Genomic DNA, 15107 nt, shown 5'->3' on the forward strand with positions numbered 1-15107 from the left:
TTAAACTGAATTTCTGCAAAACCCACACGTTTTTCTTTATTTTTATATAGATAGCTCACAATGTCCTCTAAAAGTGCAGTAAATTTCAGAATGGGAATTTTGGTAGTTTTCGAGAAATAATTAAGAAAGTTATTTCATCCATAAAAAAAGTAAAATGTGGGGTTTTCAGGAATTCTGGCTTGAAAAATAAAAAAAGTTTTTGACATTTCTTTTTAACAAATCACTAATCTCTAAAGTTATTATAGTTAAAAAAAAAAAAAATTTCAATTTTGAATATCTCCCAAGTTTAAAAAAATTTTTAAAACATTATTTTGAATTTTTCCTTTCAACACCTAAGAGAACTAATACTACAATTTTCATTAAAATTACTAACAATAGCTTGAATTTTTAACATGATTTGACAAGTAATTGCTCTCCTGGATCACAATGCTGAAATACAATCAGTTAATTGCGCAAAATTTTCACAATTTTTGCTAAATCACAGACTTCACACGCTTCCCACTATTTATCTCTTTTCCCCCTTTTTAAATAACCCTTTCTCCATTTTTCAAGATCATTCGTCTTCCCCTAACCCCCTTTTTATTTTGTTGTTTCGTTCAAATGAAAAACGAAATTACTAAAACTCAATAAGAAAATCCAAACATTTTTGGTTGAAAGTTCATTCTTTTTATCCGAAAAGACTACTATTATATTTTTGGTTTAGAAGTCATCTCTTTTAGTAAAAAAACTTCTACTATTTGCGTGGAGAATTAAATTATTTTCTTGAAACTGCGACTAGTTTGTTAAGAAGTCATCTTTTTGGGTCGATTATTCATCTGTTTTGTTAAAAATCCTCTTTTTTGATAAAACAATCTTTTTTATTGAAAATTCATCTTTTACGATTCAAAGTTAATTAATTTTAAATTGAAAAGATAACTTATATATTTTCGGTCCAGAATTCTTTTTGTTTTGTTACAAATTCTACTATATATGGTCGAAAATTGAAAATTTCATTATTTTTTTCAAAATTAAACTGTTGCTGAAATTCTTTTTGGATGGAAAATACGTCCTTTCAAATATGTGGCTGAAGTTCTGAACGTTCAATTGAACGAAATTTTGTATGGATGAGATTTTAAACCAGGAAAAGTACTAAAATATATGTTAATTTATATTGGAAATAATTTATTATTGAAAAAAGAATTTTAATGAATAATTTAAATTGCAGTTGGAACAATACTTCTGCGTAAAATATAAATGTCGAAAAATATTTCGTTTATTTGAACGTTCAGAACTTCAGGTACATCCTTTAAATTCCAAAAAATTCATCTCTTGATAGAAGCGTAATCTTCTTTGGTTGAAGATTCATCATTGTAGTTTTGAAATTCAATTATTCGGTTGGATACTCAACTGTTTTGTTAAAATTTTTATTATTTTGTTGAAAATTCAATTGTTTTTTTAACATTCGTCTTTTGAATTGAAAATTCGTCTTTTAGTAGAAAAGCCATTTTTTTTATTAGGAATGTATTTCTTATAGTTTAAAGTTGGTTATTTTTTATTGAAAACTATATTATCCTATTATTGTTATTTTTCTGGAATCCATCTGTTTAGATTACAAATTCTCCTATTTGGTTGAAAAATCAATTGTATTGTTGAAAAGACTTTTTGGATATAAAATTCATTTTGAACTGGATATTCATGTTTTTGTTGAAAATTCAACCTTTCCTGGTTAAAAATTCAACAATTTTGTTGAAATTCCAACTATTTTTGGTTGAAGTTTAATTTTTTTTTAAATCTGTAATTTGATTAAAAAGTAATTTCTAAAGTGTAAATTTAAAGTTATAAATTTATTTAAAGTATAAATTTTTAAAGTTTGAAAATTCGACTATTTTTATGAAAATTCCACTTTTTTGTGAACATTTGTCTCTTGTGGTTTAAAGTTCACCTACTTGATTGTAAATTCTTCTCTTTTAGTTGAAAATGAATTCTTTAGTTTAACACTCATTTTTTCCGGTTTGATTAGAATTTTTTCTTTCTTAAAAATTCGAATTTTTAGCATTTTGGGCTGTGAAGTCTGAAGTAACTTTTACAATCATTTATATAATATACTTTACTTTGGTGTTCTGAAATGTTAAATTATTTTATGTAATAATGCAATTAGTACTGAATACTTATTATTGTAAATTCATAGAAGCCAACTCTGAAATATTTAATTTTTGACCGGGAAGTAGTCGATGTAAATCAAAGCGCTCGAGATACGAACAAGTTCAGGAAAATATAGGTTTCCATTTATTCGAGTTTTCAATTCGAATCAGGATCTCGACCATGAAACCCCAAAAACACTAAGGGGAACTATGCTAAATGTTGGTCCATTCTTTGATTTTCGAACATTTAAAAATTTATCTTTTCCACGTTAGTCACTATAATGATTTGTATTTTTATTATTTACTCGATTTTTTTATTATTTTAAATTGTGCATTATTATATGTTTATTTTTTTTCAGATTTTTATGACTATTTTTTTAAATAAAAATGATTGGCTAGGATAAATACCATGGCTGAAAATTAATTTTTTGTTCCAATTTTTGCATATAATAGGAACTTGTCATTTTAGCACAGACATATATTTAATTGCAAATGTTATTCGGCAAATTATTATTGAGCACAAATTTTTACATATTTTTTCTTACGAGTAGAAAATATGCATATTTTCTACTCGTTGCGAAAAATTCGTAATAAGTCTGGTGACATTTATTTCGGGTCCCTCTTTTTAAATGACCGAATTTTTTTATAATTCCTCAGTATTATTATTTGTATGGTCGAAAATATCAGTTCGGACTGAATATTTTGTTTTAAAAATGTATCTATTTCCAATTCTTTGAACCATTTAGTGCTTCCTTGCAGATAACTGGGCTTAGTTCGCGACAATTCATCATAAATAAGTTCATATTTTTCATTATATGGTTATTGTAATTCATTGATTATATAATTCAGGAAATTATTTCATTGTCTGTTATTAAAACAAAAATGTGCAAATTTAAATTCATTATATATTTTTATTACCCATTTTTATCTAGACAAACTGAATATACTTATATTTTCAGCTAAGGAATTATTTTAAATAATTTACTCTTATATAATTGTTTCTGACAAAATAAATTGGTATTGGCAAAATCATATTTATCGTTGATATACTTAATACACCGAAGAATTTTATTTTTTATGATATAAACTTTGAACAAATTGTCTACTCTTAGTCTGGATTTATTACTTTGAAAATGTAAGTATATAATTGACTATGATGTAAGATTTATTTGGTATATTTCGAATTTTGGAATTTTCCTGACGCACACCTCCCACTCTTTTTTGCCTACTCCTCTCACAAAAAATTACAAAATTCCACTCCTGGGAAAAAGTTCCACCGGATCTGATTCGGGTCTATAAATTTTTTCCGCTTTATATATGGTACGAGAAATCTTTTATTTATCAATACCAAACAGTGATTCTGACTTTTCATAACTGCTATCTTCATCTGGTAATATGATCCGGGAGTTATTATCTAGTCAAAAACGGAATTTCGCCTGGTTCTATTCGGTATCCATCAGGAATTTTTTATTAATTAATGAGAAAATTACAAATCGATGCCATAAATAACCAGATTATGATATTATAGTGCAAGAATAAAATCAAATTTTAATGACCAAAGTACATTTCAAACAGGGTAATTTAAGAAAATGAACCACAATAAAGTTCAGTATTTGCGATGCTCTTACTTATGCAAATCTTGCGTTAATTCAGCTTCGGGGTGTCTTCACGTTGATTGCGATGACTTTATGTATGTTGAATCGATAAACTGAAAACAAGACAATAAATTTTTTCAAATAAATGAAAAAGAAGGTATAAGAATCGAAATTTCTGTTTATAAATCTCATCTAAAAAATAACTTCTTCTTAATAATGTGTAGAAAAATGTACACATTTCTTTTCATTCTTCATGTTATTGTTGCTGAAGAAATTGGGTCAGTCTCTGAAGATAAGAGAAGTAAGTGAAATGATATCCTCTAATTGAACATTTATATAAAAATCACAATTTTCAAATTACGACGGATGCTTTTGGTTGAAAATGATTTCTTTCTATTTGGAAAGTCTATTATTATAATTTTGGTTCAGAATTCATCCCTTTTGGTTAAAAATTCTTCTATCTGGTTGAAAATTCGATTATTTTGTCAAAAATTCAACTTCCTTATAAAAAATGAGTCTTTTGGCCTGCAAATTCAACTATTTGGTTTTGGTTGCAGTTGCAGAATAGGGGCGTCACTTGTTTTTTAAACCGGTTTTTGGTTCAATTTTATTTTGTGGCTTAAAAATTCGACAATTTTGTTGAAAATCTAATTTTGTAGATCTTTTTTTAATTGAAAATTATTAGGTTTTAATCTCAACTGAATTTGGTTGAAGTTCAATCTTTTTGAATGAAAAGTCGAGTATTTGATTAAAATTCATCTTTGTAGGTTGAAGATGAAACTATTTTGTGAAAAATACAACTACAGTTAAATCTTGATTTATTGATTCTCCATTTAATGTTTCCGAGAATTGAAGCCGCGGCGTTGATGGCTGAGAGGAGCTGCGGGGGATGTGCGGTGCTCACTCACGCGTGTAAAAAAATAGGAGCGTTGCGGTAAGGCGCTTTGCCCTAACGGCCTACCTCTGTAACTGCGTCATGACGTTCCGGCAGTTCACTCGAAGCGAGAGACACACGTGAATAAGCACGATGGCAAATGTTTTAAGTGCGTAAGCAGGAAAAACACATTTATTTTAACGTGTAATAGCAATCTCGCTTTCTCATTTTCGTTAAATATTTAGTTTACCCTTGTCTCTGTATTAGAAAAACAATTTTCAAAATATTTCTTGCCACGCAGTAAATCCACCAGAAACCTTCATACGCCTCTGATTGAGAGCCTGGATTTTTTGTTACCGCTATTCCCAAAATTGACATTAAATCCAGGTTTGACTTTATTTTGTTGAAAATTCGTGTCTTTTGCTTGAAATTTCAACTATTTGGTTGAAAATGAACTTTTTTCTCAAAAAATAATCTTTTTTGGTATTAATGTTAACGGTTTCATAAGATATTCGATTTTTAGCTTAAAAACTTTAGTTTAACATTTATGTCTGATTTTAGAGAATCTTTTTTGGTAGAAAATTCCACTATTTTGTTGAAAATACAATATATGTTTAATTTAAATCTTAGGAATGTATTTCTCCATTTTCACCTTATTTCCCCTGTTTTGAGACAATTTTGAGCTGTCAAGTTTGTTGTAATGTATTTTATATTAAAGATGCTAGGTTGATGAACAGAATTCCTGAAAATAAAATTAAGAATCTAACGACCAAATTTGGAAACCACCACAAAATGTTCCCATTGGAATCTTAAAAAAGGAACACTTCTCCCCCCTTTCTTCCCCCTAAAAAAGAAAAGATAAAAAGAAAATTATTCATCTTTACTTTGGACGAAAATAAAAAGGAGAAAAAAAATGAGAAGGCAACCAACCAAATCCCCTTCCTGCTCTTTTTTATTTCTTTCGTCCTCTTTATTCCCACCATTATCAAACCTTAATAAAAAACATTGAAAAAATATATATAATAATCACCAAAGTTTCGGCACTCATACAAGCACCCTTCATCAAGGTAAAAAAAAATATAATATAAAATAAAAATAAAAATCAAATCAAATGAAAACAAATTAAATTAATAAAAAATAAATAAAATAAAAAATAAATAAATATAATAATTGAATAATTTTTATTTTTATTTTATTTAATTTATTTTTTCATTTGATTTTATTTTTATTTCATTTTATTTCATTTTTATTTTATTTTTATTTTATTTTATATTATACATTTTTTTGCCTTAATAAGGGTGCTGTATGAATGCCGAAACGTTGATGATTATTATATATATTTTATCAATGTTTTTTATTGGGCTTTGATAATGGTGGGCATAAAGAGGACGAAAGAAATAAAAAAGAGAAGGAAGGAGATTTGGTTGGTTGCGTTCTCATATTTCTTTCCTACTTTTTATTTTCGTCCAAAGGAAAGATGAATAATTTTTTTCTTTTCTTTTTTAGGGGAAGGGAGGGGAGAGACGTGTTCCTTTTTTTTCAGATTCCGATCGGAACATTTTGTGGTGGTTGTCCAAATTTGGTCGATAGATTCATGATTTTATTTTCAGGAATTCTGTTCATCAATTTGATTATTGGACGTTAAAAAGGGATTTTACATTGGATTGTTTTCCAATACCTATAAGATCAGTTTTTCCTATATATGAAAACTCATAATCTCCATTAGTAGCGCATGGAGGCTGAATCTTACATAGTGGATTTAAGCACATAATTTATGGCGATTGGCGACCTCTGTTTTAAATGTATAAAATTAATCGAACTTAAAACTAGATTTCTACATTTATCGATCGCCAAGAATTATTTTAATTTGTGTCTTTATTTTCACTTTCAATAACAGCTGTTATTTTTAATAATAAATTTTTAACTGGTTTATTCAATGTTAAAGTAATATTTATTTCAAGTCTATCTTAAAATTTCATTCTTTTATATTATATAAACAATTATTTAATTAATAGATATATTGCGAAATCATCAAGTTTAATAATATTATTATATAAATTAGAATCACATTTTTTATCAAAACGTAAAGTTATTATAAGCTAAATTACAATTATATAAATTTATTATATTAATGTTTTAATTATGCTAATGATTTAATTTTGAAAATCTCATTAATTTTAGATTAAAATTAAATAATATCCTATTTTAATTTTAACTTTATCTAATTAAAATTGATTAACTATTTAATATTAGAGCTATATTTTTTAAAGATATAATTTTTTATTGTGCCTCCGATATTGTGAAAATAGTATTTAAATTTAATTTTCTAAATTATATATACACATATTTTAATTTTTTTAATTTAGCTAGAAAGCTTATTTATAAATTAAATGTAGAGAAATTCAGTTTCAAATTTGAATGAGAATATAATGTAAACATTATTTGAATGTTTTCATTAAAATAACTGTGTAATGCTTTTTATGTTGTGAAATGATTAATCAATTATGAAGTAATTTTACAAAAACTCACATTTTCTGGAATTAGTCTGAGAGTTAATTAATAAAGAAAAATTTTAGAAATGAAAGTTGAAATTAAAAAAAATGTATTAACTAAAAATTATTTAAAGGTTTTAGTGAGAATTATAGTTTAATGCTTCTTATTTTGTAAATGACTAATTGATATAAGCTAAATATTTATTTTCGAACAATAAATTGAATAAAGATTAAAATGTATTACCTTCAATTTGAATAACACAAGTAACAAATAAATACATTATTTACTTGTAGGTTATATAATGGAACATTGAATAATATTTGCATAATATAAACGAATTTATTTTTAAATTACCATTATTGCAATTAAGTAATTTTTCGGAATTATGCTGGTGTTCTGATATTAATATTTCCATTCAATTTTCAAAAATATATGTAAAAATGTTCAAATTTTTTCCCTTCTATGAACATTAAGTCACTAAAAAATGAAATTTTTATAAATAACATTAAAAATTTGTTAAAAGATATATGAATATTTTAGTTAAAATAATTGTTTAATGATTTTTATGCTTTGAAATGACTGAGTAATTTTTAATTGATTATATTAAAAATCGAATTTCCACAAATAATTGCAAAAGAATATAATTATTTGAGGCTTTTTAAGTTATGAACTGTTTAATTCATTATTAGCCAATTAACTCTGTTCACAGTGTTAAATCATATCCAGTTTAAATTTAAATTGTTTTAAATTAAGTAACCTACATTGATTACATTAGAGTCTCGCTTGTCCGAGCTATTGTGGACTGGCCCCAACTTGGATAATAGGGAAACTCGGATAAAAACGGAATTTTAAGCAAAAAGAAACGCTCGGTGTAATAAACTGAAAGTAGAGACTTCTAACGAAGAGAGTATATACATTATTAACAAATAAGAGCAGAGGTTTAGGAAAATCTGTTCTGGTTGGTTAAGAAAGTTCATATGTATGAATAATGCATAAGGGTTGAATAATACGAACTACTATTGCGCTATAACACATCGTTTAATAAGTCCCGACACTAACAACGAAAACAACATTTTTTTTCAAAAATCATTTTTATTCATCAACATAATCTCCTTTTAGAGTGATACAATCTTTCCAACGCCTTTCCAACAGTTCTATACCATGTTTATAGAAAGATTTATCCTTTGCTTCCAAATAGGCTTCAGTTTCGGCAATGTCCTCCTCATTCGAGCCAAATTTTTTTCCCTGGAGCATTTTTTTGAGATCAGCAAAGAGCCAGTAGTCGCTAGGGGCTAAATCTGGCGAATACGGGGGGTGGGGAAGCAAATCAAAGCCCAATTCGTTGATTTTTGCCATTGTCGATACGTTGCTTTTTTTGTTCCATTGAAAGCAATCGCGGCACCCACTTGGAAAAAACCTTCTTCATACTCAATTTTTCATGAAGGATTGTAAACACGCTTCCAGATGATATCTGTGTCATTTCTACAATCTCACGGAACTTTATTTTGCGATTTTTCATTACGATTTTTAAAACTTCACTCACATTTTCCGGTGTAAAGGCTTCCAATGGCCTACCCGAACGTTCCGCATCGTTTGTGTCCATACGACCACGTTTAAACTCAGCATACCAACGACAAATCGTTGATTTGGATGGAGAAGAGTCCGGGTAACGTTTTTCAAGCCACTGCTGGGCTTCTACGGTGTTTTTACCCATTAAAAACAATGTTTAATCAACACGCGAAACTCGCTTTGTTCCATTTTTCAAACAAATTACAAAGTGACTTTACTCTTTTACTCTAAACTCGATAACTCTGCTGTTTGTGGCCCAATCGACGTGAAATTTTTACACGTTTCATGTGAAGGTTCGCACTCTAGGAAAACGTGGCTAGTTTGATACTACTAGCACCATCTCTGGATTAGTCTCGGGACTTATTGAACGATGTGTTAGCTCGGATCAGACGGGTAAACTATTTTTGTTTCAGCCTCGTATAATTGCGAACTCGGATAATGCGGCATCGGATAAGCGAGGTTCTACTATATTTAGTTTCAGAATACGTATTTAAAGATTAGCTGATACCTTTTGTATCGAAGTTTATTTTCTTTTTTCAAACATTTATATTTCAAGTATATGAATTTTTATGATGATTGTGATAATTGTGAAATGAGATTCTGAATTTCATTTTCAAACTTATATTTACATATATTTTAATTTTTTTAAAATTAATTTACAAGGTAATTAATAGATTAGAGGTATACAAATGCTGCTTCAAATTTAAAGGAGAATATAATGTAAACAATTTTTGAGCGTACAAATGAAAATAATTTTTTAATGCTTCTTATTTTGTTAACTGATTAATTAATTATGAAATTAAAAAGAATATATATAATTTACTTAAGATTATATAACTGAATATTGAATATAATGTGCATGATAAAAGTGAATTAATATTTCAAATACCACCGTTTTAATTAAATAATTTTTCAAATGATTCTGATGTTGTGAGATGAGTATCTGCATTTAATTTTTATAAACGAGTTTTAATTTTGTTCTCAGATAAGTATCAAAAGTTTCCAAGCGATCAAATTCTCAAAAATGAAAGTGAAAATGAAAAAAAGGGAGAGGGGAAATTATTTTAATTTTTAAATGAAAATTATAGTTTAATTCTTTTTATGCTATAAACAGATTAATTAATGATTAGTTCATTAATACTTTTCACAATGTTAAATTAAATAAAGATTAAATTTTAAAATTTAAATTTGAGTTAACAAATTAATGATTTAAGTGAATATTATATTATTAAATACCAGTTATAATTGATATAATAACATTTTATTAATATTTGAAATACAAAATTTTTAATTTTATTATTTATTCAAATTTTTGTTTTGTTGTGAAATGAGTATCGGAATTATGATTTTTGAATGATCCGAGTATATACTTTACTTTTTTCTGGAATATTTAAACATTTTATCAATAATACAAATTTTTAGAAAAATACCAAGTAAAAATTATTTGAATAATTCATTATAAAAATAATTCTTTAACGCCTTGTATTTTATGGACAGAATAATTTCTTATTATTAGCTAATTAATTTTTTTACGATATTTAATTACATGAAAATTGCATTCATTGATATAAGATATGAACTTTTTAAAGAAACATATTTTTATTTAACCTATTTCTATTAGAATTATATAGTTTTTCGAAATGATTATATGAATTAAATGGTGAAAATCATATGTACAAGTGTTTTTTTTTCTTATAAAAACAAGTATTGAAGGTTATTAATAACTCAGATTTTCAGGAAGGAAGTTTAAAATATATATAAAGTAAGAGTAAATTTATTATTTCAATGAAAAAAATTATTTGAGGCTTTTTATGTTGTGAACCATTTAATTCATTATTAGCTGATAATTTTCTTCACACTTTCTTCATCTCAGTTTGAATTAGTGACAAAGGTTACTAATGAATTAGACGTATAGAAAACATTAAAAAAAGTAAAATATAAGGTAGAGTACAAATAAATTTATTATTTCAGTGAAATTATTTGATGCTTTTTATGTTGTGAACAATTCAATTAATTATTAGTTGATAATTTCCTTCACACTTTCTTCATGTTGATTTGAATTAGTGATAAAGATTACTAATAAATTAGACGTATGTAAATGCTGTCTCAAAATTTAAAGGAGAATATACACATAATGTTAACATTATCTGAATCTTATGATGAAAATAATTGTATCATGCTTTTTTTTTGTGAACTGGTTAATTCATTAACAACTGATTCTACTAAAAGTTACATTTTCTGGAATCAGTTTAAAAGCTTAAGATTAAATAAATTTAAAAAAAATAAAATGTCAAACAAGAAAAATTATATAAAGTTGAAGTTTTTGAAATGTTTTATAACAAAATTATATTTTTATGGTTTTTCTTTTGTAAAATTGTCAATTGATTGTTAGCTAATTAACGTTTTTTGATAATTAAAGTAAATAAAGATTAAAACTTAGTTCCTGAAATTTAAGTAACATTATTTAATTCTTGACTTAAAGGTTATATAATGGAATATTGAATATAATTTGAATATTAAAAGTTAAATTAAATTTGCAATTATATTATTTCAATTAGATAATTTTTCAAATGATTCTGATGTACAGAAATGTTTCTTTGCAATCGATTTTTCAAATCATATGAAAATACGTTTGATTTCTTTCTGAAATTTGTATCAAAAGTTACCAATAAAACAAATTTTCAAAAATGAATGTGATGTTAAAAAAAATGTAGAGTAAACATTTTTCCTATGTTTGAATGAAAATGATTGCTTAGGGCTTTTTAAGTTATCATTTATCAAAAAATCAATGAATTTATAGATGACTAATTTTTTCACAACACCGAAATAGATAAAGATTCAATTATAAATTTTTTTGCTACCATATTATAATTCCGGAGTTTTTAAGAAGAAAAAAATGTTTTCTTTTTTTACATCTGGGTAGTCGTTTTTTTAATTTTCAAAGAGATAAGTAAAATAAAATGATCGAAAGAACTTATTTTAAGAATTAGAACAATAGAAGCGTCTTAATAATTTTGAAAGATTTTGAGAATAATTTTTTTTAACAGTTATGGAAAAATTTTAAGCAGTTAATAATTAATTCTGAAATAATAATTGTTAATTCTAAAGATTTCAAAATTGTTAAAAAATAATATAGAAGATTTTGATAAAATAATTTCCATTTTCCGTGATTTAATTCAAATTTAGGTAAACTTTACTTTCTAGGGCGTCAAGAGAAGGAAAAATATATAGTTTAGTTTCATGGGAAAATTTCAAACAATTTTTTACTAATGAGTTCTAAGAGCTAAGTAAAAAAGATCCAAAAACTTTTCATATTATTTTATAAAGTAAAAAAAGGGTTAACAAGTGTTTAAAGCAACATCGTGCCAAAATAAATAATTTTGGAATAAATTTTAGTAAATTTAAGAGATATTTACAAGTTTTAACACCATTAAAAAACAATAAAAATTTATAAGATATTTTAGGACTTTTTTGAAAATTCAGCATAATGACATAAATTCTTTAGGTTCCCAAAACAATTTCTTAAGAATTTTTAATTTGAAAAATGAGCTTCAGCAGAAAATTCAAAAAATATTTTAAAACATCAAATATTTCCTTAAATTTCGAGAAAGAGTAGAAGATTTCAAAGCAAAATGTTTTAATTTTGTAACATTAAAAAATAAAAAATAAATTAAACCATAAAATTCTTCAAATATAAAAAAATGCAGATTTATGTGAAAGTTCTTAAACAAAAAGAAAGTCAGACGTTAAAAACGCAAACGTCTGGACACCAATGTTTTTTTTCAAATTGAAATTTGCGAACAAAATGTGCGAAAAACTGAAAATCCATAAGGTAAAGTATCACATGCCCTTAATTAGAATAACTTTGAAAGGTCTCAAGTGATGAAATTAATGTTATTCAAGTTTTTAAGAAAATTGGGGATATTTTAGGCAGCAGTTTCGATTTTAAATAAATTTTTTAAATTTCAAGAAAAATTCCAGTCAGATAAAAATATTTTTAAGAATTTAAGAAGTAATGTGTAGATATTTAATTCTAAAAGGGCACAAACTTTTCCTATTATTTTGTAAAATCCCGTGAAATATATATTTTTCTTAATCTAGATTTTTTGTTGGCGAATATGAAATATTCACAAATATTTTATAATTTTCTTCAAATTCGTAAGAAATTTCGGAAGATTTTGAGGTAAATTTTTTACACTCCAAATGATTTTTCAACATTTTTAGAAAAAATTGGATTCATTTACAAATATTTTTAGGAATTGAAGAGGCTTTGCATAGACTTCAAATATTTTAAACCTTGGAAGCATTTCCGAAAACTTATGGAATATTTATTATTTCTTCTGAAATTATAAAAGACCTAAATATCTTTTGAAAAGGCTGAAATTTTTCTAATAATTTTTAAATCCTGCAAAATAAAATATATATTCTTCAAATCTTCTGCATTCTTTTCTTCACACATCTTGAATATTTAAAAATCTTTCCTAATTGTCTCATGAAAATGATGAAACTTATATAATTCTTAGAAAAAATGCTGATACTTCTTCCCTTGTAAATAAATTTAAGCTGTGTGTAACTAAACAAATATTAAAAAAGTATTGTTGTGTTACGTCAAAATATTGTTTAATTTATTTCTATAACGCATTTTATCCTGAAAATCTATTTTTATTTACAAAACTTCTGTTATGTTTTTTAAAATAATACAAAAAAAATTACGTAACTGCAGTTAGGGTGTGGGAAGGTAAAAGTGTTTAAATTAATGTTACGGAATATATGAAGGCCCCCTAATAATAGTACTCGTACATTTTACGATGCATTGATACACTGAACTCATTCTTTCAGAATCTAATTTCAACAAGAATATAAGTCTTCAGAAAATTTTAACAAATGAATTGTTATTAGAAAATCGAGAAAATTATAAAAATAAGTATAAAAGTGAGCGCGCGCGTGTGCGCCCACATAATGGTCTAGTACCATAAATGCATACACTGATTTTCAGGAGATGTCATGCAATCTTCTGCTTCGAAAAAAACCCCCATGTTCTCGTTTCTGAGGAACGCCAAAGCATCAAATTCACAAAGTACGTGATAACTTGTATAAAAAAATCGTACTTTCTACAAAGAGGTTTGTTTCTAATCCTCATGTTGGTCTATTGTTTTTCCAGTCGGCAGTGTCTAGTAAGATGTGTCCATAAACTATGGCACTTAGAATCCACCATTTTTTCAGATCCCCTCCAATATTACGCATGCTCCTCCGAGGGTCATATTAGCCATTGTATCTGCTTTCTCATTGCCTTCAATATCTTAATGGCCGGCAACCTAGATCAGACTAACCCAATTCTTGCCAGAAATCTTTAGAAGATTTTGAAGGCAACTCCAGGCTATTCTGAAAGTAAAGTCTTTGAATGAAAGAGCCTTAAGGGGATTTATTTGACTTAGAAAACGGGATTCCATTTTCAACCCAAATTTAGAATATTTATTTCTGATTTTTTGCATACCGCATCTAAATATTATTCTATTCTGCTGACCAGAGCTGATTTTTGGAAAAAAGGTTTTTATTTTGTTTAATAATCAAAAAAGGAGAAAACAATGTGTTGATTCTCGCAGACATTTTAATCCAGCGATTCCCAAACTAGTGCCGCCGGCCGATGAGGCTGCCGCCGGCAGGGGGACGCCACCCCGGGCCGGGCAGCTAGGCAGGCTCCGAGGCAGACTCCCTGCTGCGAGCAGAAGGCTACTTTCCTCGACTTTCGTGTACCTACCACGAATGACCCTTTCATTGTTATGAACTTGCAATAACTGAAATTATAAAGACTTAGCTCAATTAAATTTTAATTAGCTGAATGAATTTCGTGATATAATTTAAAGAAAATGAAAACAAAGTTTTTGAAAATCGGTTAATATCCGAACTAATAAATGAAATATTTACAAATCTTGTGAATGCAACAAAAGTGCGATAACTCTTGAAGTTATTATCCGATTTTCTTTTACCTTTTTTTAACAACCGAGGAACCGAGCACGGACGACTTGCGTCCAGTGTCTTACTTGGGTTCCAGTATTGTGAAAAAATTTGAGGGTGGGGCCCCTGCCGCTCCCCAGAAAGTGCATAAAAAGTTTGGGAATCGCTGTTTTAATCGACCCTCGTGATACTCACGAGGCAGACACCCCGGAGCGCATCGAATTGTTCGTAACGAATGACCCTTTCATTGTTGTGAGATGCAGGTCAGTTATAAAAACACAACTTACGACAGCATGGATTGATTTAATTTTAATTAGCAGAATTAGTTAACTCACATAATTTGAATAAAGTGAGAAAAAGATTTATGAAAATCGGTTAATATTTGCAGCAATAATCAAAATGTTAAAGTGCACACGAAAGTATACAAGTACACAAAGTACCTATACAATTTTTTGCAAAAATTTGGAATTAGTGATTTTTTCTATCACGGCTTTTCCTTCG

This window comes from Belonocnema kinseyi, chromosome 10 (assembly GCF_010883055.1).
Source record: "Belonocnema kinseyi isolate 2016_QV_RU_SX_M_011 chromosome 10, B_treatae_v1, whole genome shotgun sequence".
In the NCBI taxonomy this organism is placed as follows: domain Eukaryota; kingdom Metazoa; phylum Arthropoda; class Insecta; order Hymenoptera; family Cynipidae; genus Belonocnema; species Belonocnema kinseyi.